The sequence below is a fragment of the Podarcis tiliguerta genome (assembly GCF_965153285.1).
Source record: "Podarcis tiliguerta genome assembly, chromosome: 3".
NCBI lineage: Eukaryota > Metazoa > Chordata > Lepidosauria > Squamata > Lacertidae > Podarcis > Podarcis tiliguerta.
In genome coordinates, this window is record NC_139536.1 from 43,629,763 (window position 1) to 43,656,771 (window position 27,009).

At 41.4% G+C, this 27,009-nt stretch overlaps 1 protein-coding gene across 6 annotated transcripts in view; it reads right to left on the reverse strand.

Moving 5' to 3' along the window:
- Positions 1 to 27,009, reverse strand: part of CHRM3 (cholinergic receptor muscarinic 3) — a 226,495-nt gene that overhangs the window by 162,629 nt on the left and 36,857 nt on the right. For all 6 annotated transcript variants that reach the window (XR_014509155.1, XM_083432205.1, XM_083432209.1 and 3 more), the window contains exon 2: positions 10,111 to 10,322. The gene's annotated coding sequence lies outside the window, so the exon portion shown is untranslated. The remainder of the gene's footprint in view (positions 1 to 10,110; positions 10,323 to 27,009) is intronic.

Sequence of the window (27,009 nt, forward strand, 5' to 3'; positions counted from 1 at the left end):
AGATGGGGAACAGAATCTGAATGCTTGGGATTAGCAACATGGAATTGGGAGATTTGCTTTCATTTCCCTTCTTTTCGTAATCAGCTGCTAGCTGCCGTATTGCAAGGGTTATTGCGGTTTATCTTTCAATGGCACACCTTCACAGATGTCAGAGTGCAAAGTGTTTAATTCTTAGAAATGGCAGAATTGTGGGTGGCTCTGTGCTGTTTCTGCTAAAGAGGTTTATCAATTACATTTTATCAATTACATTTAAAATCCAGTTGATTGCTAATGCAAGCAGTCCTAGTTTCCTGTTCTTCATGCCAATGCTAGCACACAGCACCAGGAGGGCATTGCATGGTATGAGAAGCCCTTGCAAACCTCCCATATCCTCTTCCATCCCTCTATCTCTTTCTACCATGTATGTTACTCATGCTCTGGAGCACATGAAGATGACATGGAGGACTGGATTGGTATATAAGAGACACATAAACATCTCGTTCCTTTCAAGGCCCTTTCATGCCACCTGTGCTTTCATGGTTATATTGGCGGTAGGGATGGAGGAGAAAGTCATTTGGTTCACATTTTAATGTGGTTGTAACAGGTTCACATTTCCTGAACCGAACCACAAACCAAAATGCAGGTTTCCTTCGAGATTCACAGTTCTCTAAATTTTGCAATGGAGCTCCCCAGACAAAGAACGGAGAAAGTGCACAGAAAGTGTGTGTATAATTGAAAACAACCAGAAACAATCTATTCAGTGAAAATCGTTTGCGAAAATGCATATACTAGGCAAAATACAACTATTAGGGGAAACATGCATGCAAACACGACTGGGTTTTCATGTGATAATTTCTTATAATTTTGCAAATGTATGCAGCAATGCGGCGGGAAGCGAAGATTCAAAAAAGCGAGAAACTTAAACAGATTCATCAGTCCTGTTGCTATGGAATTTGAAAAATGGACAGAAGTGAGGGAGGGGTAGTAATCAAGCTTTACCATCATAGCAGTATTACAACTGTGGACAAGTAAAGGGATTTTCCTCAAAATTCTGTTTGAAACAGGTATTATACACACCTTCCTATTAACTAAAGACACCAAATTGCCGATCAGTCCACCAGGGTGCCATGGAGCCCCAACCTTGCTATCACCTTTCCCTTTGCCTTCACTCTCTCAGAAAGCTAAAGGTAAAGGTAAAGGTACCCCTGCCCGTACGGGCCAGTCTTGACAGACTCTGGGGTTGTGCGCCCATCTCACTTAAGAGGCCGGGGGCCAGCGCTGTCCGGAGACACTTCCGGGTCACGTGGCCAGCGTGACAAAGCTGCATCTGGCGAGCCAGCGCAGCACACGGAACGCCGTTTACCTTCCCGCCAATAAGCGGTCCCTATTTATCTCCTTGCACCTGGGGGTGCTTTCGAACTGCTAGGTTGGCAGGCACTGGGACCAAGTGACGGGAGAGCACCCCGCCACGGGGATTCGAACCGCCGACCTTTCGATCAGCAAGCCCTAGGCGCTGAGGCTTTTACCCACAGCGCCACCCGCGTCCCTCTCAGAAAGCTAGGAGGCGGCTATTGCTGCAGCTCACCTCACCAGGCAAGCCATTCTTGAGCGTGGAAGTGATCCAAGGATCAAAGCCTTCACTTCACTGCCATTAACAACATTTTTATATCCATCACCAGATAAGTGGTTGATGGCAGTGAAGTGAAGGGCAATACTTCAGTTATTTAACAGCCCTTGGTCATTTTCTTCAGATTTGCATGCAGAGCAGCAGCCACACAAACACAGATATGCATGGAGATATCTGCACTCTGCAAACAGCAGACTAGAGCTAGTTGGGGGAAGATCCAGAAGACAGAGTGTGGCTCAGGGTCAAACAGTCTAAGAAACACTGCCTCGCAGCACCAGTGCTTATAGACCTGCAGTATATAATAATTTCCCCCGTTCCAGAATTTGAACACTACATAGCTTCACAGCGCCAAAATTTATTTTCATACTTAAATGAAAGACGTAAAAATGTTCATTATTTTTAAGGACAGAGATAGAGATTAGCAGTGGGCTCTCTCTCTCAGCAACCTTCTGCCTGAAGTGGCTGTCAAAGTTGCTTCATAGGCAAAGCCATTAACTTGATAATCCAAAATTGAGTATTAACAGCCTATAGCTATTAACTTGAATTTGAGTATACATTTTCTTAAATGCTCGCATTCACATTTTTGAGAGAGAATGGAAAAAAGAGAATGGAAAAGGAGGGCAGAAAGGGAGAAACCTACAGCATAAGCAGAAAAAATGCTGTGCAAAAATGCTGTGTAGCCTATGCAAAAATCAGACTTAACTGATAGCTGCCGACAAAGCATGAGGAACTGAATCTTACAATGCAATCAGTTACAATGCAATCAGGATGAATTGGTGAAAGATCCTTTTTCTGCAACATGAAATAGTCAGTGGATCCCTGCCATTAACTTACCTTGCCAGTAGCGACCTCCTTTCCCAAAGTTATCAATTAATTTCAAAGAATGTAATGGAGAAATGGGTCTCATTTTGAGAAAGGAGAACCACTGTGCAAACCATCTTTGGAAAGCAGGGCACTATCTTCTCCCACAGGGTTTTGGAGAGGTTAAGAAGTGTGAACCCCTCTTGCAATTCACCACCTCCCTAGCTACTCCACATGAACTAAGGAAAGGGGGAAAGGCAGAAGATACTCATTCTACTTCTTGCATTCTCAGCACCCTAAAAGAAGATGAAATGATATCCTGCTTCTGCCCCAAATCTTCTGGCCTACACAGGTTAGTTTAGAGAAGAAGCCAGGTGTAAATGGTAGCTGAACAGAAGAACAGCTTTACTGTAAGCCTCCTTCTATGCCCAATAAGTGTGGGGCACTGTTGCTCGGCAGTGCTGGGGCCCATAGATTGCAGCAAAATACTGGCCAAGGTTTTGCTCAGTATCTGGCCCATGCAATGGGCTCATGGGAAAAGGCTAGCCCATGAGCCCTTGCAAAAGGGAGGGGAAGCCTATATAAGGCTGCTTCCTTGAGAAGGATCAACATAGTATAGATGGTCCCCCATAAGGGGCCTGAGGGGAAGATTGACCATGGCACTCCCAAGTTTGGGTTCGGTATCTGCCTGGTTGGAATCTGTGCCCTGGTTGCCCAGTGAGACCTTGCTTGCTTGGCTTGCACCAGAGAAAGGTTCAACACTGGCCGACTTCCATGGAATGTGTTTGGGGCAGTCCGAACCTGATATACCCCTTCCATCAACATGGGGTGTGTAGAAGGGTGAACTGATCCTGGCCTTAATGCCATTAAAATATCATAGATAATATTTGCAGTGGAAGAAGATGGAAGTGAAATGCCATAGAACTGACTTTGCCAATATGAATTACATAGGGGCATGTTCAAAGGAAGCACCACTTTCATATATTTCATGCTCTGCTTCATTAACAATGGCAAATACTAATATGGAAAATCACCATTCTGAGAAATAATTAACTTCATTCTGAATATAAAAATGGCAACTGAATGGCTCCCTTTTTAGACAATTCATTGTTCCTTCCTCCCTCACCTCTTTGGAGGAGGCAGCCAGAGATTGTGTGAAAGGAGGATTTTATGTGCACACCTCTTTTTGACAGCTGCTTCGCAATTTATGAGGCAGCCTAGGTACACAGGTGTTCAGCTGCAGTTTCTCACAACACACAAAGTGTCAAAGAAAGAAACATTTCCCTAAACACCCAGAGGCTCAAGCTAGGGAGTATGCCTATTGTATTCTCCTTCACACTTGATGCATTTCTGTTACCTGAACCACATTTAGCAACCCTGAGTGAGGCTGAAAACAAATAATGCTGTACTTTGATGATATACCAGCTTTAAGGTTCTTGCAGTAATGAATAGGATAGTCTTTCTACAGCAGGAATGTGAACGTCAGTCCTGGGGGTCAAATTCGGCTCTCCTAGTCTCCCTATCTGGACCTTTTGACTCTCCCCAGGCCACCTAGCCTCCCAAGCCACACAGTCTTGCCGTCCCTGCTTTGCAATTTGTTTGAGTGCTTTTGCCCAGCTGGAATGTATCCTAGAATCATAGAATTGTAGTGTTGGGAGGCATCCCAAGGGTCATCTAGTCCAACCCCCTGTAATGCAGGAAACTCCCCTAAAGCTTCCATGACAGATGGCCATGCAACCTCTACTTAGAAAATCCAAGGAAGGAGAGTCCTGTCTCTTGCTTGCTTGGATTGAGTTTAGAGAGGGGTATGTAGGGGTGAAGAAACTAGCCTACCATACAAGAGTCAAATTAACATTCATTGCTCCACCCACTTCTGTCTCTGCATCCATGTGGCCCCCAGAAGATCACCCAGAAGAAAACACGGTCCTTAAGCTGAAAAAGATTTCCCAGCCCTGACCTACAGCCTCAGTCAAGGTCTAATATATGATGTTATTCTGAAGCTACAGAGAAGTGATAAACGACAATTCAAAACTAAAATCCTATCTAGGCTTGAATTAATTAATTTTATAATGAATGATTTAAAAGTGTTGTTTGTACTGTTTTATTGTTGTTAGCCGCCCTGAGCCCGGCTTCGGCTGGGGAGGGCGGGATATAAATAAAATTTATTATTATTATTATTATTATAGGCTTCAGGAAAGATAAGACTATAAAGGGAAAGATCAGCATTACAAATATTTGCAGCATGGTTTATAAAATAATACTGTTGTAGTAACAACACTGACAAGCAATGACTTTCCTTCTCAGATGATCATATCAGAATCAAAGCGGATTTTATAATGCCATAAGTTTTACTATGTGAAATTATTTTATTTGTCACCTTTGTATCCTTCCTTTTATCCAAGGAGTCCAAGGCAGTATACATCCCACTGCCTCCAAGCAAGCTTGCGGGGGACGTTTAAGCTGAGAAGCAGTGACTAACCAAAGTAACTGAGTAAGCTCCGAGGCTGAATAGGGATCTTTCCACTCCTAGTCTCACACTAGTAAACTTCTCCATGCATGGTAAGAGCTTCTCTCAATGTTTGCTACTGTGCAGCTGAGTGGATACTAGTTTTCAAAGTACATTAACCTCAGCTCTTAATGCTTCAGCACTGAATTATATTGTAACAGAATCCGTCCTGAAGAAATAATTCACAAACAACCAAGTTCCTCGTGGCAAACTTCTTTTTAATGCATGTCAGATTCATCTATGTGCATTTGGATTGAAAAGTGCAAGGATGACTCAGATTCTGTTTTTGGCCACTCTTCCTTCTCGCTGCTATGTAGGACACCCAGTTTTGTGAAGCAAATGCCCACTGCACACTTTGGTTGGGATTAGGAACCTGGAAAGAAACTGGGATTCTTAAAAGAGGGAAGCCGAAGGAAAAGTAGCTGCTTATAACATATTTGGGTCACTGGCTGAATTATCACCATAAAAGGTAAACTAAGGTCTATGCCTTCCACCTCAATGAAAGGGAATGATTTGTCTTCTGAATGGCTCAATCTCCTCATCCATCTTTAAACTCATTCTGTCTAAAATCTTAAATGTAAATGTTACTTTCAATTCTGATACTTTTGGCCACTTTAATAAGATAAACTTTCTTTTCAGTACATATTAACACTGCCTTTATGCAAATAGATGATATCAAAAGCATGTAAACAGCTACATTTACAGATGCATTACAGGAGATGGTATTTGAAATAATTTCATATTAATGGACAGATGAGCATTTTTGAGCTACCAACAAGTTACACTGGTTGTGCAGGGCAAGGTTGACTGTATCATTCATAAAATTGTTTTCAAAATATTGTATAACCCACTCTTCAAGTGAAAGCTGGTTTTAAGGTATCAGGTATACAAATCTGATAATGCAATTAAGAACAGCACAAAACAGATTCTGGCAAAGCAAGTTTCCGTGCTATTCATTCTCTTCCTACCCAACAGGGGAATGAAATGTGTTTCCTGGACTTTATACCCTGCTCTGTTTGCCAGCAAAGGAAGGTGGTACAGAATGATCTCTTCCTGTGGGCACTGGGGTGCTTCATTGGTCAACCAGCTGATTAATTAACAGCACTGATGGACTTCCAGAGACGAGTTAATTTTCAGCCAGAAAAGTATTGGCCATATTCAATGAGCCTGTTTCTATTTCAAATTCACTGCATGGTTATGCTTGCATGTAGGGAGTAAATATAAAGAAGAAGAATTTTTACTCCCTACATGCAAGCACAACCATGCAGTAAATTCGATCCCACTTACAGGATAATGTAGCAATTGTATGAATAAGAAGTTTTGTATGTGTTTAATGCTGTCTTGCTTGCTTTTGTAATGTCTATAAAGGACACTAAAACCGTTAATGAAAAGAGTACATAAATGTGTTAAGTCAAATAAACAATGCCACATATAAAAACTAAGCTAGTGATTAGATTTGTAGTTTAGAAGGGCTGCCAGCTTTGAAAAAAAGTTTGGGAAAAGAAATTAGGGATTCATGGCATGGCACACAGGAAAGAGAATGTTCTTGGGAAAAGGAGCCAGCTGGCCCATTTTAAGTTATCTCCATTGTTGTTTAAGCCATCAAAAGAGAATGCTTACTGTGGAACTCAAACTCATTCCTGTTTGCCTGCCTGAAGAAAAGTAGAGGCAGCACTCCGAACTAGGATGAAAATCAAGAGTAAACAAAACAGTTTATTTAAACTTCTTAAACATGAGCAATTTTTATAGGGAAGTAGGATACAATTGCATTTTCCTACACCTTTATTGCATAAGAAATGTAACTATTTGTTATTTTATGCATTACATTTGTATCCCGTTCTTGCTCCAAGGATTTCAGACTGGCATGCATGGTCTTCCCCATCCAATTTATTCTTATAGTAATCCTGAATGGCAGTTTAAGGTGAGAAATAAGATAGCAGCTTCAAATGAGCTTCATGTCTGAGCACATGTCACTCAGCCACTGCAAACATTTCCCCCCAGTTAACGTGTTAATTATTTTGGGACCCAAATATTTATCGCCCCACACACCTTAAGAAATCTCATTTGTTCAGCTCTCAGACCACATTGTGGAAAAATACAGCCCTCATTTCCTCACTAGTACTTCCACTGCAATTCCAAATACTGGACTGACTGCTGTTTGACAACATCTCTACCAGTACCAGCAATATATTGTTCTCTTTCATGTTCCTAGCATTTTGACATGTACAGTGGTACCTTGGTTTAAGAACAGTCCTGTTTACGAATGATTTGGTTTATGAACGAATGATTTGGTTTATGAACTCTGCAAAACTGGAAGTAATTTGAGAACTTTGCCTTGGTCTAAGAATGGAATCCGAATGGTAGAAGGGCACCGGCGGTGGAAGGCCTCATTAGGTAAAGCACAGCTCAGTTGAAGAACGGACTTCCAGAACAGCTTAAGTTCATAAACCAAGGTACTACTGTATTATGAACGCATATTTAGTTTTTGAAATGTGCAAGAAAACCACCAAACCTGCCAAATAATAGTGAGACTACCTCATTCATTGTTTCAAGTTCTAGGCATGCCCTGGTTCAGGGAGGAACAAGATATGGCAAAGAATTTTCTCCTCTAAGAAAAGATAGATAAAATTTCATTCTGTGTGATGTACTGCCAAAAAGCAAATATAAAATAAGGAATTATTGTGAGAATAACCACATTATAAAAAGAAGCAAAATATTTAAAATCTATAAAATCTATGACCTCAATCCTAGACAGTTAAATGGCAGAAGCTTCCAAACAGTGAAAAAAATTATACTATATATGGCATGGAACTCACAAAATAAACATTATTAATTAAGTGCAAGACTGCCTTAGCAGAATGTGGCTACTTGATTTGATGGATGCTTATCTTAAACACAGTTATGATTACTAGCCCATGAGGGAAAGGATACTTGAAAACAAGTCTTACAAAACAAGGATACTTGAAAATAAGTGCTTTGTGCCTTCAGCTGGCTCATAAGAACAGCTGGTCAAAAAAATATCCCATACATCTAACTTTGCTGCAATATTTTGAGGCACTTTTTCTATTCTAAGCTCATGCATTCAAAAACATGCTTGTTAAAATCTGTCACATTTTACAGTGCCAATGATCTCCGTATAGTATTTCCTTTTCAGCTCTCCATAAGTTACAAAGCTATCTTAGAACAAAGATATGAAAAAATTTGAAAAGAAATGAGTTTGTCTGTTATAACAGCATTTATAAATGTGTGGTTTTTCAAGGTTATAGCAAAACAGTAGTTTCAGAAATATCACAGTGGGGAACTGGCCAATCAGAAAGGCACCAAGCATTGACAACTTTCCATTCTCAGGTATATGCAGAAAAAAGGGTCATAGGCTGATTGTTATGGATATTGTATGCAAGTTCCCATGTACAGCAAGTAACTGCAATAAAACACAACAGCGGTGTCATCAGCTGAACTTCCTATACCTAGTATACTCCAGATGTTTTCAACTGCAACTCCAAACAGTCCCAGCTAGAATGGCTAATGGTCAGAGATGATGGGAATTATGATCCAAAATATACAGAGGTCACCAGCTTGGACTAGATACCCCCTGAGCCCCAGCCTAAGACTGTAACATTTGACTCATCATACTCCATTTCTTGAAAACCCAGTTTTAAATCCCTTCATAAAACAACTGTAATTTACTAAATCCTTCACCAACAAAGAACGATGATTCAGCTGAAACTTTATGCTTTGTGTAGTCAGAACTTCACCCTTCATGTGTTTATTGTTCGAGATATTTATCGGGCAGTACAGATGCTATCTTATAGTAAAATGCAAGTTCATACTATTTTTAAACATAGCAATGAACTATAAACATGGTCCTAAAACAATTTCCAAAAGTCAGGAATTGCCCCACATTGTTTTATACAAAGAGTAAGGAAAGAGAAGAAGCCACTTCTTCTATAAAACTCACTTTACACAACAACAACAACCCTACATTGTTCAAGGGTGAAACAATTATGAAACCTGTTCCTACATCCCACTGTTTCACCACTCAAGCCTGCACACTCTTAAGGTAACTCTCAGTAGAAAGAAAAAACTGAGGAAAAGATGCACAAAACTCTGTGTTAGATTGGATTTGGACCTTAGAGATTCAACTACCATGTCCTATCATCATCAGTGCACAGTCTACACCAGAGCATTATCCAAACAGAAACATCTCTGATACAACACAGAAAGGGTAACTATAAGCTAAACCATTAGTGATATATTTCGTTCTAATCATTTGACAGTAGCTGCTTCAAATACAGCAGTGTTATTGATGTAAAACAGGCTTCTCCTACTCAATGACCTCCCAAGCTGCACTGGCTAGCATGGTCTGGGGTGAAGGGAGCTGAAGTCCCACAAAGGCACCATGCTGGGGAAAGCTTTTGTAAAAAGTGAAACATGAAAAACAAATAATGAACCAATAGTGAAACATGTAGCCCCTTATTGTAAGTCTACCAAGTAACTATAATTCAATAACCTTGCCAGGTCTGGCAGATATTGTTCAAGTTCATGCACTTTGAGAGCAACATAGCGGATGTGTGTCTTTTCTTCTTCTGCAAGACTAGCAATAGCAGGTGTAAGCTGACTACCTACTTCATGGAAAGTACAGATGAAATGTGTTCATAACCGAATTGTAAATATGTGAATGCATTCTAGCAGGCATGGAATTTATCACCATAGAGATAATGCATGACTTCCCTATTGAAATAGAGTTATTAGTTATCTCCATGTCCAAAGATGAAAGTTCTCATTTCTGATTATGTTCTTCTCTTGGGCAACATGCTAAAGGCAGCAACTCGCTAAATCAATAGTGACCTAAACAGCTGGTATCAATGAACATTATGATATCTGATGTATCTTCTATCTGATGACATGGAACTGCAGTGATTTAAATAAAACAATGATATTATGTCATATGTTCTGGTTCTATTTTCTTTGGGGGGAGCAACTCAGTAAAATCTGTCTTAATAAATCCTATTGTAATTTAGTGTAAGTGGAGCACATTTGCTTAAAAGATAACTCTATTTTGTCAACAAAAGTGTGTGTTTGATATTCTCAGAGCAGAAAAGAGAACACCCTCTGGTTTTCTCTGGCAAAATTCCCAGAATCTGTACACTAAAATGGAAAACCCCAATACCACTAATAGTTAAGTAAAGCAACTTACCATCATAGAAGAAAAGGCCATATAAGTGTGAAATTAACATTTCTTTGCTGAGGAATCCATCCAAATTGCAGAATTTTGCCAAAAAGTCAGGGAAGCATAGCTGTTGCAAGAGACCATCCAAAGTTCAAAAACAATGTTCAGAACGGAACAGATTTGTCAAGGTCATAGAATAGGTTGCTTTCTTTGAATCATTGTCTCCACTGCTGCTAGACCTACAAAAAAAGAAACAGAAATTTGGACTATTATTTTCAGTTTCACAGCAATGCAATAAATGTCAATGTTGGACTATTGCTACTGTCCTTAGTAGTAACTGAGATTATTAGGGGAAATAGGTAAAGCAACTCCTTATCTAGCTTTGATTCTACTCAAAGTTCCCCTGGCCCACTGGATCCCATATTTGGAAGTAATTTTCTGGTACAGCTTTTTATATTCAACTAAGACATATTTTCTTTGGGGGTAGTATGTTTGTAATTTGATCCATCAGAATGGCAATTATGTGAAATGTGCATATAGGTACCTGCATGCATAGTGAGAAGTCTTCGCAGCAAACTGGGACAACATTCTCCAGAGCTTACTACATTGTAGTAACACCCAGCAAACGCATCCCACACCTCATATTCCCTTCTCTCCAGATGTGTTCACTAAACATACCGTATATAAAACCAAACATATTCTCTTCAACATCAGTGTTCTAGCAAACCAAATATCATTTTCTAAATGAATTAAATAATTTCAGACTTTGAAAATCTGAGTACAGTGGTACCTCGGGTCAAGTACTTAATTCGTTCTGGAGGTCCGTTCTTAACCTGAAACTGTTCTTAACCTGAAGCACCACTTTAGCTAATGGGGCCTCCTGCTGCCGCGGCGCCGCCGGAGCATGATTTCTGTTTTCATCCTGAAGCAAAGTTCTTAACCCGAGGTACTATTTCTGGGTTAGCGGAATCTGTAACCTGAAGCATATGTAACCCGAGGTACCACTGTAATGCCATCAGATTTCAATGGGCAGCACTGAATGAAGGTCATTTTTTCTGCATACCTTCCAGCCACTTAAACTTTCATAAGAAAAAGTATTTTGTAATAATGACTAGGAGGACAGACAATAATCCATTCCTTAGCTTAACTTGTCAGAAATGATTTAGTAAAACAACTAAAGAACAGTATGAGAAGTATTTAATATCTGTGTTGGACACCAACGTTATTTTCTTTCAGTTTCATTGTTCTATGCTCAGTACATTTTAACAGATCATGCTTAATCAATATGTCCTAATATGGTTCAAACCACTAAGCAAAAGACATATGTTCTCAGTTTGTTTTCATATTTCCTTACATTCTCTCATTAGTAGCCTCTCACTAGTGTTCTTCAATATAGCGAAAAAGTATTCATACAATGGGTAACAATGATATTACTCATTCCAATACCTCTAACTTTTCTCAATTAAATACAAACTTCAGTACAATTAAGCATAACAAAATTAGATCTCTAAACCTTCACTTTTGCATGATTAAAAAACACACAATGCTTGTTTTCAAGCATAGATACTGCACTGCTACAGCTTTCTTCAAAATGCTTTCTGGGAAAAGAAGTTGCGGCACCCCTCAAAGTGAAGTTTTGCCCTCAGGGGATGTAACCCCAGAGGAGTCGCCCAGTGATGAAAAGGTTGTCTAAGCTCTTATAGTAACAGCCCCACCCAGTATGATCTGAAGTAAGAGTATATTAGGGCTCTGAGGAACCTCAAGGGGATGGGAGAGGGAGAGGGAGAGGGAGAGGGAGAGGGAGAGGGAGAGGGAGAGGGAGAGGGAGAGGGAGAGGGAAGGGTGGATAAACACTGAGTGAATATAACATTCTGCTTTAGTCCTACTTTATAGTTTTTTATTAAAACATTTTAAAATAGACTTTTATGTCACGTTTCAAGGCAGTGTTCAAAATATATAACATTAAAAATGTAATACAACTAAGATGCAGCTAATAAAGCTTGGCAGGATTACAAACCACAGCCAACTCAACAAAAGCCTGAGAGTACAATTATATTTTTAATAAGCACCAAAATACCAATAATGCTGGCGTTTGTCTAAGCTCAGAGGGAAGGTGGTTCCACAACATTGTTTTGTTATGAGGCTGGCTCTATGTTTTTAATGTATTTATATTGTGTATCAATCCATTTATTCATGCTTACTGTACACTACTGCAGAATGTTTGGACGAAAGACCAAAATATGTAATATGTAAGGACCATAATATGTAATATGCAGAAATACGTAAATAAATAATGCGGATCAACAAATAAACATTCAAGTTCCATAAAACTTTCCACTTAGGTCAATGGACACTGACAAACTGGAACGTGTCCAGAGGAGGGCAACCAAAATGATCAAAGGCCTGGAAACGATGCCTTATGAGGAACGGCTAAGGGAGCTGGGCATGTTTAGCCTGGAGAAGAGGAGGTTAAGGGGGGATATGATAGCCATGTTCAAATATATAAAAGGATGTCACATAGAGGAGGGAGAAAGGTTGTTTTCTGCTGCTCCAGAGAAGCGGACATGGAGCAATGGATCCAAACTACAAGAAAGAAGATTCCACCTAAACATTAGGAAGAACTTCCTGACAGCAAGAGCTGTTCGACAGTGGAATTTGCTGCCAAGGAGTGTGGTGGAGTCTCCTTCTTGATGTTGGATTCTGAGCCATTATCAGCAGAAACTGGCATCTCTCCCAGGCACCCGGCTCGGTCTCCTGTTGACCTCCCGGTCTGCTCTCCCGGCAAGGACCAGGCAGAGGTCGCGATAGGCGATCCTTCTCAGCGTGAGAAGGACACACCACTCTTTCCTGCCCCCCCGGCAGGGGAAAGAGATAAGACAGAAACGTATTTACATGGCTTTATTTCTGTCTCTGCAGTGATACAAAAATCATGTCTGCTCTCATCAACCTCCAGCAGACGACTCCACAAGCACTTCCTGTGCAGCTCATATTACACTCTGAGCTAATTCCGGTGCTGTCTGTTTCCCACAGACACTCCCAACAGCATGTGACTTTTCCCAGCAATCAGCTTGCAGCATCATTGCTTCAATATCGTAACATACTCCCCCATTTGATTCAATGTGTGCTGCGAGATCCAGAGAAGAAAACAAACAGTTGTTATACATATAACACTCCCCTGTTGTTTCAGTTCCACCCTTGGAACTACCCGCCACTGGTTTCCCCAGTGTACCTCTCTGGTTGTCTGATTTCCAAGGAATGAGTGCATCTGCATTTCCTTGGCTAGGGAATGTAGTGTTCCGCTTAGCAACTCCCTGTTGTGTCTCTGTCTCTGACTTAGACACAGCTTTAACCTTTCTTGAGTTGTCAACAATAGTAACACACGCTACAGCTGAGTTAGCAAACTCAGGACTCTTTGGAGAACCAGTTCCAATAGTAAACAGTGGTTCATCCTTCACCTGTGAAGGTCTAGCTATTGTGTGAGATTTCCTCTCAATGACTGTGTCAACTGAGCTCTTCGAGCTATCACTATCACTCTCAGTACCACTGTAATCAGTAAAATCATCATCATCATCTGAACTGTCCTCAGTGGGAAATGTGTGAACAATTACTCTCTCCTGTTCAGGAGCACTCTCTAGAAATTTTGTGAGAATCACCTGACCAGATTCAGACAAAATTACTCTGTAGAGACCCTTTTCATAACCCACAAAAATGCCTCTGGCATTTTTCACTCCATCTGGAGTTTCTGTCCTGATTTGAGATCCAAAAACCTTAAAATGCGCGACAGAAGGTTTTCTGTGGAACAGCTTTTCAAAAGGAGAACATTCCATGCCTTTGGAAACCTTTCTCACCCAACAGTAACAAAAACATGATAGGGACTCCGCCCAAAACTCATGTGGCAAATGTGAACTCAGCAATTGCGCCTTCATCCCATTTTGCAATTCTTTGTTCACTTGCACACAGACACTTCTGTTCCATGCATCTGCTGAAACAGCAACCTTGTGCCTGATTCCTTTCTTATGCAGGAAATCCTGAAAATCCTGTAAAAGAAAAACTGGCTTTTCATCTGTGAAAAGACAATCAATGTTAGCATCATGAATACTCTTAACCTTCTCACAAAACTCTTTAAACCTTTCTAAGGCTTCTTGTGGTCTGTTCAACATGAATAACCACACGTAATGAGAAAAATGATCCACACACACAAGATAAAATCTTGCATTGCCTCTAGACGGTGCTAGAGGACCAATCACATCAGCATACACTCGCTGAAAAGCTTTGGTTACTCTTGTCTTCCGGACATTCTTTGTTGTACCTGCAAGAGAGATCATTTTAGATTCAGAAGCATTACATTTTATGCAATCACTTTCATCAAAAGTCAACAAATACAGTCCATCTTTCTCTCTGGCAGAAAGATACAGTTCTCCATCTTTGAAGATTTTGCAGCTTTCTTCATCATAGGACAATTTCAGTCCTTTCTTTGTGATCTGCGAAACACTCAGCAGATTGTACTTTAAATCAGGAACCAAGTACACATTGTTTATAGTCAAGTTCAGACTTTCAAGATACACAGTCCCAATCCCGATCGCTTTCAGCTCCTGGCCACTGGCCAGTTTCACAATGAAGCTTTGCTTCTTAAACGTTGAAAACAGTCCTCGGCGCGACGTCATGTGTTGCGTGCAACCCGTGTCAATAACAAAAGCGTTCTCCGTTGAACACTCGGCTTTTGTTGACAGCAATGCTTTTCCAGGTTTCATCTGGGACTTGGTACGACTTTTGCCTGACGCCTCAGGCTTTGCAGAGCTCCCCTTAGCTCCTTTCTGTTGACGTGGCTTCTTACAGTTCCGCTGAAGATGCCCAGTCTGTCCACAATTAAAACAACGGACAACGTTCAAAGCAACAGCCTGTTCTTCACTTGCAATAGCGGTGGGGGTGTCAGGATTCCGAACTTCTCTCCCCCTGTCTTTGACATCTATTGCAGCAAGTCTGTCTCTTTCGTTCAGAACGACTGAACAGATTCTTTCCACCGTTAAATCGGCCGCTGGTAGCGAACCAAGCTGACTTGCAACGGTTTTATAAGTCCGATTAAGGCTGTTAATAATCATGAAGCAGAATATCTCTTCCTGTAGAGGGAAATTGCGTTGCGCCATCTGCTGGCGTAAGAATTTCATCTCTGTCAAATGCGCTTGCACATCTCCATCAGGCGCTAGCCTCAGATTGGTTAGCTTCTCAAAATGCAGCAACGCTGAAGAACCAGCATCTCTTTGATGTATTCTACGCAGCGTTTCCCAAATCTCACGTGCGTATTCCAAATCCTGAACATGCACGAGTTGATCATCTGAGACACACAGAATTATGGCCGTCCTGGCTCTGACATTCTGTGAATTCCAACCTGGCGTTGGTGCAGGAGGGATGGGGTTCTCAATCACCCCAAAAATCCTCTGATTCTGTAGCAGGGCTTTCATCTTTACAGACCATGAGGCATAATTGTCATTAGTCAGTGGAGGTGGGTAAGGTAAGCCTCCCCCCTTCTTGGTATCCATTTTGAATCCAAGCCTTCAGCTCTCACTCTCGAGCCTTGTAAAATCCAAGAGTCTGTTGGATTGTTTTCTGCCTTTTGCACCTGGCAGCTAAACGCAGGCTGCTCTGGAAAGTCCCTTCCAAGAGTAGTGAGATAAGTCAAAACAAACGCTGGAATGTTTTCCCAGTGTTTTTCCAGCCTCTCCACAGTCCCAGCCTCTTCCGGTTGGCCAGTGATTTTCCACTTCCTTTTCAAGCTAGCTATCTCCGAAGTAGCTGAAAAGATTGACGTCTCGTTGCTTAGCAACTGGACATTCCAAACTTGAATAACAAGCCTCTTATCTATGCCCTGGTATGCGAAGTATGTGGCTCTCTCTCAGTGCCGTTTCTAATCCAAGAAAACAGCTCTCGTGAACCAGAGAATCTTCAATCTGCGTTCACCCTTTTAGCCCATAAAATCAGCATACCTTGGGGGTTCCGTTGCTCGTTTCCTTATCAGCAAAACTGATTGCTCCGGTGCTCTGCCGGTCTTGCAGCTTGCATCTGCCCGCTACCATATCTTCCCTTATCTTCAAGCAGAGGATGAAGTTACGATCCACCAACCTCTTTCGCTGCTTTCATGGAATGAAACCATCCTCTGCTACCAGATGTTGGATTCCGAGCCATTATCAGCAGAAACTGGCATCTCTCCCAGGCACCCGGCTCGGTCTCCTGTTGACCTCCCGGTCTGCTCTCCCGGCAAGGACCAGGCAGAGGTCGCGATAGGTGATCCTTCTCAGCGTGAGAAGGACACACCACTCTTTCCTGCCCCCCCGGCAGGGGAAAGAGATAAGACAGAAACGTATTTACATGGCTTTATTTCTGTCTCTGCAGTGATACAAAAATCATGTCTGCTCTCATCAACCTCCAGCAGACGACTCCACAAGCACTTCCTGTGCAGCTCATATTACACTCTGAGCTAATTCCGGTGCTGTCTGTTTCCCACAGACACTCCCAACAGCATGTGACTTTTCCCAGCAATCAGCTTGCAGCATCATTGCTTCAATATCGTAACACTTTGGAGGTCTTTAAGCAGAGGCTTGACAACCATATGCCAGGAGTGCTCTGATGGTGTTTCCTGCTTGGCAGGGGGTTGGACTCGATGGCCCTTGTGGTCTCTTCCAACTCTATGATTCTATGATTCTATGGAAGCCATTGAGTCAACAGTGTGATGCAGCAGCAAAAAAAGCTAATGCTATTCTAGGCTGCATCAACAAAAGTATAGTGTCCAGATCAAAGGAAGTAATAGTAGCACTCTATTCTGCCTTGGTCAGACCACACCTGGAATAATGTGTCCAATTCTGGGAACCACAATTTAAGAAGGATATTGACAAGCTGGAATGTGTGCAGAGGAAGGCAACCAAGATGATCAAGCCTTATGAGAAATGGTTGAAGGAGCTGGGTATGTTTAGCCTGGAAAAGAGGAGACTGTGAGGAGATATCAAAGCCATCTTAAATATCTCAAGGGCTGTCACATGGAAGAGGGAACAATCTTGTTTTCTCCTGCTCTGGAGGGTAGGATTGGAACCAATGGCTTCAAGTTACAAAAAAGGAGATTCCAACAAAACATACAGAAAAACTTTATGATAGTAAGAGCTGTTTGACAGTGGAACAGTCTTCCTCAGGAGGTTGTGGAATCCCCTGCAGGTTTTTAAGCAGAGGTTGGGTGGTCATCTGTCATGGATGCTTTAGCTGAGATTTCTGCATTGCAGAGGGTTGGATTAGATGACGCATGGGTCCCTTCCAACTCTACAATTCGATTATTCTATGATACTTCAGAAGAAGGAGAGGGTGAATGAGAACTGAGAGGAACACTGTGACATTTTGGGCTACCGATTCTGTATGAATTTAGAAAAAACGCACTATAAGGTTTTATGGTTAAGCAAAGGAATTTACTCCCAGAAGTAAAGGTGGCCACCAATTTGGATGGCTTTAAAAAGAGGATTAGACTATCAATGGCTACCAGCCACAATGGTTGTGTTTTGCCTCCCTGCTAGAGCAAGTAAATTCTTATTTCATTCACCTAAGTAAAATGTGTGCTTGGTTAGGTTATTTCAGTTAGTTTTCTTTTATATCCACATATTTTCTGTTCAATTTTATTCTAAAACTTCCAAGTCAACTATTTTTGACAATGGAATAAAGATTTTATAGAAAAATAACCATTTTCAGGATACAGAGATAATTTCTATGTAGTACAGCTAATTACACTTCCTTTCTTACTCTCTTGCTTGTCAGGCTTCATTTTTAAAAAAGTAATTTCAATATGTTTTATGATCCAAAGTAATTTGATTAGAAAACCGGGGCAATTATAAGTTTCTCATATTTTCAAAAGCTGCAGCAATTCAAGCAGCAGTAAGACTCAGTCGCAAGCACTTGCACTTATAAAGGCAAAAATATTCAGTACATTAACCCAGCTATTCCCAACCTGTGTGCCTGAAAGGCTGGGGGTGGAGGTGGGGGGTGAGGGTAAAGGACCGGCTGCCTGAAGGTATCCTATGCACCTTTAGCCCAATAGTGACCAATGCTCCTCCTCAGTCCAAGCCTTCCAAATAGCAGGAAGGACGAGTAGGAGCTGAGTTGGCCCTGCATAATATATGGACCTTCAGATACCTTGGCCATACAAATACCAAACAATGGCCAGTCTTTCTCCCAACACTGGACCTGGGGAGGTGGCAGGGATTGCTGGTAGATGACACAGACCACCTCTGAGGTTTCAAAGTTGGGAGGAAATCTCAGCATGCTCACCAGTGGGCAGGGCCACATGACAAATTAGTTTGTTGAAGTGTACTGAAAATGCCTGACTAGAAGCATTCAGCAAAACATTGAATCATAGAATTGTAGAGTTGGAAGGGTCCTCTAGTTCAACCCCTGCAATGCAGGAATCTCAACTAAAACATCCATGACGGATGGCCGTTCAAACTCTTGCTTTAAAACCTCCAATGAAAGAGTCCACCATCTTCTGAGGAAGTCCATTCCACTGTTGAACAGCTCTTACGATCAGAAAGTTATTCCTGGTGTTTGGTCGGAATCTCCTTCTTTGTCTTACTACCAAGTAGCTTAGTTCAACTGGAACCATGCATATGTGGTATGGTCACATCAGGCAAAAGTCACAGGAAGCAGGGTCAAATCATGTAAAGTCAGGGTTAGAAGCATTTATTTCATCCAGATTCAGGCAGGTTTTATCGGGATCTCAGAAGGCTCTCAGACAGCTCCACTGGCGGTTGTTCTCTCCTTAATGTCAGTAATAAAGAGGTGTTGCCTCAGTGAAGAGACTTATGAAGGGAGGAAACACCTGTTCTGCAATTGACCCCACTTCCTCCAAAGAGCTGGCCATGCTCTTTAAAGGATGCTTGTCTAGTTCTGTAACTGTGGTTTTCAAGAGGCTGAAGAAATAGAGATGCTACTAGTGATTCCTTCCTGAAGTCTGGGGTGGCGCACAGTGTAAATTAATAATGCAGATTCTTCTTCGGTAAAAGAATAAAGGCTTTACTGATTTAAAATAAACTTGTTTGTATATAACAGCATAATGAACAGAAGACTAAACTAGCTTCAGAGCTATATGACATGGGGATGGTGGAACACCTATGATCTAAGACTGGGAGAAGATGCTAAATGGGGAAGCTTGTGTCTCTTCTTCATCTGAGTCTTCCTTGGGGCATCATATGGGTCTATGGTTGGTGGTCAGTACATTGGCTGACATATCCAAATATGCCTAATTGCACAAAATCCAATGTGCACAGCCCAAAATAGGGTGCAGTGCATACCATAGTGGAAGAAAAATGAATCTGATAAGTGCCTACAAGCATTGGATTCTACACATGTAGAGCATCCAGGACTAACTGAGCAAAATGAATGGAATATTTTTGCCTTTACGCAATAAGTGTTTGCAACGGAGTCTTACTTCTCCTTGAACGACCCTAACTTTTGAAAATTTGAGAAACTTATAATTACCATGGGGGTTTTTAAAAATAAAATTACTTTGGATCTTAAAACATCTTAAAGCTACTTTTAAAAACCTGACAGCAAGTGAATAAGAAGGGAAATGTAATTAGCTGTGCCACATAGAAATTATCTCCATATCCTGGAAATAGTTATTTTTCTATAAAGTTCCTGAAAAATTGTCAAATATATTTTATAAAATGTAACATAAAATACATGGATTATATTAAAGGGTGGTAAATGTAAGGATCCAACTACATGCACATTTAACTTCGGTAACATAAAGTGCATTTTATTTCTCAGAAACAACAGCAGCCTAGTGGTGCATGCTCGTTTGACTTATACTGCTGGTAAGCAAACTACCACACACTTGAGCTCTTCTGTTTTAAAGCAGGGGCCGAATTGAGCTTTTTAGGCCTCTCTATAGCTGTTGGGACTCTATGCAGGGAACACCACAAGAGTGGCTAGAGGAGCCACACCCTTTCTTCCCAGACCCCACCTCTCACTGGTCCTGCTCCATCCCCTTCTTGAGTGCTTTTGCCTAAGTAGAAGTGTCCCTGACATGGGAAATGGCCTGCATGTAAAGACATGGGTGCGGGAACCTTTATATGGCTGGAATGCAGCCTACTCTCATGAATATGCCAGCTCCGAGTGTAATTTTACAGCCGGCTGCAGAATGCAATCAGGAACAGAGAGACTTGGCTTATACTCCGGCAGAGGAGAACCCACAACCGCCAGCGTCGACTCCCCCGATCTTGGACGGCCAGCTGCTAAGGGAGTAACTGAGAGCAGGCTGGAACAGAGTCAAAGCTCCCCGGAAGCCCAAACAGGTGCAAAAAGCCACAGAGACAGCCTTTTGGAACAGGAAGGGGATGTAGCTAACCCAATAAGCCCAAGGCATAGGCAAATAGGACGGCTGCTAGACAGGAAGCAAAATAAGAGACGTAAGGGTCGAAAGTTCAATATCTTCTGTCGTCACAGGAAGCACTCTTCAGAAGGGTCAACTTGAGAGATTATGCCGGCAGCTTGGCTAGAACCGTCCAGAGTTAATTGTTTGTTTTTGCAATAAATCCCCCTTTTTAATTACGTACGCTTACTGTGTTATCAAGCCAGGAACCTGGACTTCTGACACCTATACTACAAAGGTAATAGTGTCATCTGTTGCTCCCCATCCTCCATTTTTGCCTCTGGCCCCACCATCATTGACATGACACCCCTGGAAGTTGCTCACAAGACAACGTTGCCACAGAGATGGAAAGGTTTTAAAGGCTACCTTCCACAGCATTCTCAGGCTCATCCACACTTCCACTTGCCCCCCCTGGCTTCCCCTGCAAAAACCTGCTCTTTACCGCTGAATTGGAGCAAACATCAATGTGGTTTCCCATGGACTGATCCAATTCAACTTTTCTGCTGGCGGCGGCGGCAGCGGTGGAGGAATGATCAACAAGAAAGGAGCCCTTCTGGGCTGCTTGTTCTTCCTCCTCCGCTGCCACCGCCACCACTAGGTTTGTGGTGTGGTGAACCAGCTTATACTCAAGTCAATAAGTTTTCCCAGTTTTTTCTCCTAAAATTAGGTGCCTCAGCTTATATTCGGGTTGGCTTATACTCAAGTATATATGGTAGGTATCTTAATAGCAAAATGGGAACTCCTTGAAATAAAGAAAGCCAAAAAGTAAGCAGTCACCATGTATTGCTTTACTGTTACATTTAACAGAAAGACAGAGAAGTGTGTTGCTTAGAAATGTATATGAACGACTCAGGTCATAAAGGTGAAAGCCAAGTTCCCACTGAATTTATTTTCAAACTTCGACTAATATCCCTACATAAATTGCTAACATGTGTCTAACTATTCATCCCTCATCAAGTGTTTATAAACATCTGATAATATGCTTTTAGCTTTAAAAGTGCTAGAGGCATTTTAGTCACTAAGATTAATCAGATTTATATTTATATAAATATTTATATTTATGCAACCTAATCATTATATAACTACTCTAACAAATATAGTAGTTATATAACTATATTAACTTCTGGCCAATGTATTCAGTCTGTCTTGAAAGCTTCTCTCTAGTTACTTGACAGATGCACTCACAATCGTAAGTCCCAAGACAGAGGGGAACACATCACATATCTCCATAGCCATATCTCCTACCCAGAGGAATCATCTTTATGCCTCTGATCACTAAATGCCAGAATTATTTTGAGAGGCAAGCAACCACCGCTAGGCTACTTAGAGCAGAGAGAAGGAACATCATGCAACAAGCACATACCAATTGCTCTAATACAGTGGTTCCCAATTAGCTAATTACTGAGGACCTCCTATTTTTCAAAAGCCAAGCCATGGACCCCCCTACTTTTGAAAAAGTATTACCATAAGCATGTACTATGATTATTTTTCAGGGTTGGGCTTCGAAAACCATCTTGGCTTTTGTTTTTAATCAAACAGAGCTCTGTTTCTGTAGAAAAGGCAACACAAACAAGGATTGAGTACAAAGTGCATCTGAGTATACACAGTAAAAGGGTCCAGTTGTTATATGGAGCTTTCCAAAGCTACAAAAGCAAGAGCAAAGAAATAAATAAGAAGGTGTGATCACTTTATAACTGATGAAGCTGGCTCTAGGCCACACCAGATCCCAATGTGAGGCCTGATACTCTGGGCACATCTCCTTTCTTAATGCTTACTGTATATCCCAAGTCACTTTAGAAAGTTCTTATATTTAGAGAACCGCACAGACATTACCTGTAACAATATTTCCAATGCATTTCCTTTGTAAGAAAAGTATACCAGCAATGTAAAATGTTTTAAAATTTGTGAAACCTTTAAGGATCCAGAAAAATATAAACACCTAAAAGAAATTCTCTCTATATTAGGAGATCACAGACAAATACCATTGACTTCAATAGGGTCTAAGTGTAGGCAATTTGCAGGTACTAGCATGAATCTTCAATTACCCTAGCTTCAGTTTTCTAAAAAATGATTTCTCTTTTGAAGTGTCTGCAACATCAGAGTTAAAGGGCACCCCCCATGGCACCAGAACAGAGGGATACTGTGTCACTTACCATCCTCAATAGGTGAATAAAGGTAAAGGTAAAGGAACCCCTGTCCGTTAGGTCCAGTCGCAGACGACTCTGGGATTGTGGCGCTCATCTCACTTTACTGGCCGAGGGAGCCGGCGTTTGTCCGCAGACAGCTTCCGGGTCATGTGGCCAGCATGACTAAGTCGCCAGAGCAGCGCACGGAAATGCTGTTTACCTTCCCACCAGAGCAGTACCTATTTATCTACTTGCACTTTGACGTGCTTTCGAACTGCTAGGTTGGCAGGAGCAGGGACCGAGCAACGGGAGCTCACCCCATCTCAGGGATTCGAACCTCTGACCTTCTGATCGGCAAGCCCTAGGCTCTGTGGTTTAGACCACAGCGCCACCCGTGTCCCTTAATAGGTGAATAGACAGGTATAAAATTAAGAACTCCTGTTCTACAACCTCATCTCATTTGCCAGGCCTCAGAAATACTGAGGCAAAGGTTATTAGCTCTACTAAGTTTGTATGTGCCTGCAGATATGTACTGACATACAGAAGCAGCTAAGAATTCTGAGCTGAAAACTCCTCAGCTCACCTATCACATTTCAGTCATAAAATCCCAGAAATGAGGCAGGAATCCACCAAACTCAGATTCCACTTCCAGGTCCGCTTCAGAATCGGGATGAGGTGGGGCTGCTATATTGTATTTAAAGTGCTGTGACAAGGAGACCCATGTGCTAGCTGCTCCAGGAAGTGGACTGATGGATTACCTGTTTTTAAAAGTTTGAAGGGGAGAAGTATCCTTTACAGGAAAATAGGCAGCATGGCAAACTCATAAGAGCTTTTATTTGTTTATCTTTGTGTTTTTGCATTTTATGGGCATAACAGACATAGTCTTGTCCCCATGCAGAACTAGGAAGTAGTGGATTTTAATAGATTTGCCCATTCCTAATCTTTCACTGTTCTGTGAGGAGAACAATTCTTAACACATATATGCAAGAAATTGGTTCTTTAAATATCCTGGTGCACAGACTTTTAGTGCTTTATTGGTAATTATCAACATGTTGAATTGGGCAGTTGGGCTCAGAAATGGAGCCATTAACAATTACATAATACTGCTGTTATATATGTGTCTGCAGTATTTGGTACCAGCTGAAATTTCTGACCACAGATCTGCCTTTTCCAGGAAACAGTTTGGGCAAGGGCCTAAGCAAAGCAAAAGTGTTCATGGCCACAGCCACTATCTAGTAAAACAGGAACAGAGCCAGGTCCAGAAACACTCAAGCTGCAAACTAACCCTTCAAAAGGAGTACAATCTACCCACAATATGCTGCACACTTGCCCCTAGATCAGCTTTTCAATCAGTCCAAAGCATTCTCTCTCATCTAGGTTAAGCCTCAGTTAATTGAACAGCAATAGACTGAAAATAACACAGATTAGGTTACAACTAATTTTACTCTTTACTTCCACCCTAAGGTATGTATCAAGCAATTAAAGCTAATATATGCCAAGTCTCATAAATATGTGATCAGCAACTTAAATATATGCCAACATCTGCCCCTTGTCAATGCTGAAAGTCAAGCTAACACAGACTGAATCCTAAATCGAGAACACCTTAAAGATTTCTACTGCAAGTGTTATTTGCATCCCAATGAGAGCTCTCCAAGCATTTCTCTCATTTCCAAGGCTCTGAGACATCCTGCCTCTTTACATAGAGTACTCAGCAGTTCAGTGATTCCAACCCAGCAGTCACTTGGAACAGACAAGGTTACGCAGTGTTAAGCTCTGTGACCCCTCCAGCTAAGGGGCCCCGCTGTTGAGTTGTCACCTCCCTTGTTTAAGTTGTAAAATTCACACTTTTTGAAACTTGTCTGCCACATGACAGATTAAGTGAACTTCCGGAGGGCAACCATAGATGGCTCATGCCTTGTTTTCTCCAAGATTGGTTAAAAAATATGCAGGCCTCAATAAAAGTAAAAAGAGAAGTGTGAACAGGCATGGAAGGAGGTTAAGATGGTTCACCTGGTGAACCATTACACTGTAACAGGGAGAGATTATATGTTGGCAGAGCCCACAAAGGTAAAAATATTTTTCTGTTATTTGGATTTTTGGAGGATAGGGCAGCTTCAATTTCAAATAGTTTCCCTGAATATGAATACAGAAAGAGCCGCGTTAGATATAAATGAAAAACAAACCACAAAATTTAAATGCCAGAAACTAAACACAAGTGATTAAATTCTAATAGGATGAAATCAGTAACTGCATTTAAAATGTTAATTTATGTATTAGAGTCAAGAAAAGTGGGGGGGGTTAAAGTAAAAGCATATTGATTACATAATCAAACTAATAAGTCAACAACTTGGTTCTCAGCCGATTTTACAAATTAATATAAGTGCCTGAATAATATTTATATGTAAGAGATGAGTAGATTGTAAATGTGTGATCACACAAATACTTGTCCCATATATTAAGTCAGATTTGTCTTACTTCCACAACAATCATAGTGGTGGAATTTTAAAGTAACATGATACCATTGTTTGCAACAACCGTAGTTTCCAAACTCCACGCTGCCATGCCGGGGGAGAGGGAGAGGGAGGAGGTTTGTGCAAGTAAAATTTAACTATGTTTTAATGTTATATACCAAACAAGCAATTATCTTGTTTTTTGTTTTGCTGAACAAATATTTGTTTCATGTTACTTCTCAACCCAGCCAATAGTGAGCAGAAACAAAGCAAGGCAGTCTAGGGGTAGACAGGGCCAGACCATGCATGAGGCAAAATGAGACAACTGTTTTGGGTGTCAGGATCCACAAGGGCAGCGGATCTGGGCTCCAAGGAATGCATAGCCCACTGCTACTGCCTCAGGGGCAGCAATGGCTGCAACAGACTCCTTGGAGGCCAGATCTGCTGCCTCCTTGGCAGTCCCCCTTCCAATCCTGCTTCTACAGTGGCCTCTCAATGAATACAAGGTGCTGCTGGTCTCCTCCCACCCCCTGTGGAGTGGGACTGCCTGGGGGGGGGGGTCTCCCGGGCTCTGCACCCACCCGGCATGATTCAGAGTGGGTGCCTTCCTCCCCACAACCCATGACAGCCTTTGATCTCTACTTCCACAGTCTGGTTAGGTTGACTGGATTCCCCACTTTGTTGCCAATACAGATCTTCGCTCACCCCTTTTATTTCTGATGTAGATATTATTTTCCCCTCTCCTTGTTCCTGGTGCAGATGTTCGTTTTTCCCTGGCCAGCGGCTCATTTTGTGGTTTGCCTCAGGTGCCAAAATGTCTTGGGCTGGCCCAGCTTCCAATTGTTACTGGGCTACAACTCCAATCATTCCTAAGCCATGCACCAAAAATTATAGTTGATAAGTGGAGTAAAGTGTGCCTATTTTAGTTGTAGCTGTGATCTTGAAAATAGCTCTGCCCTGTTGTACTTGGGTGATAGGGAAAAGCATTACCAGGACTCCTGACTTCTTCGCTTAGCTATTATACATTATTTCTGCTAATATTACTACTACTTTGCTCCTTTCCTGAAACAAACAAAGTTGAGCAACAATATTGCTCTGCAGAGGGGCTTCTCTCTGGCATTGGTGTCATACAGCAAGTGACTGGTATTTGCCTAGTGCAGAACCAACTACCAACACTAGAGCAAAGGAGACAAGATACAAAATTGCACAAGATGATGCACCTTGGCTGAGAGTCCTAGAAGACCTGCTCCCTGCCTTGAAAGCCTTTTTTTACCTGTCTTGGCTCCAGCTGATGAAGTTGAGGCTGATGAACAGACTCTTGGGCTGGGGAACCGTTTAGGGTTTTTTGTTGGAGCATTGTTGCCGTTATTGACACTATTTTTTGTACCTTTATCTTTAGACCTTATTATGATTTATGTAGAAATTGTTCCGTTTGGTTGCATCCTTTTTGATGTGTTTTATTTATTGTTTTGACTACTTTTGTTATATTTATTATTACATTTTTTCATGTTGTAAGCTGCCTTGGTTTTTACTATGGAAAGGTAGTATACAAATAAATTATGTATGTATAGTCTTGTTATGCCTCCCTTTATCATTTGAGCTGTGTATTTTGCCACCAGATTTAGAAAGGTGTTGCTTTCTCAATAGTTTAAAAATCCATAGAGACGTTAAAAACTCCATGGCCTAATCAGCTAAGACAAAATTAGTTTGGGTAATGATGTTCTTAAAAGCAATGAGCCAAAAATGCTACAAGAGATATGGCACAGTTGCATCAGATGATCAGCATTTAAATATTTATGGAAAGTCTGACTGAAATGAAGCAAGAGAGTATTCACTATACTGAATATATGTATTCATTATAAAGTTAGATATCTGAGCAAAACCTGACCTTTATTTTTGCATGCATTTGGAAATCTCTGAATTCAGAGTGCCAGGAAGCAATAAATATATT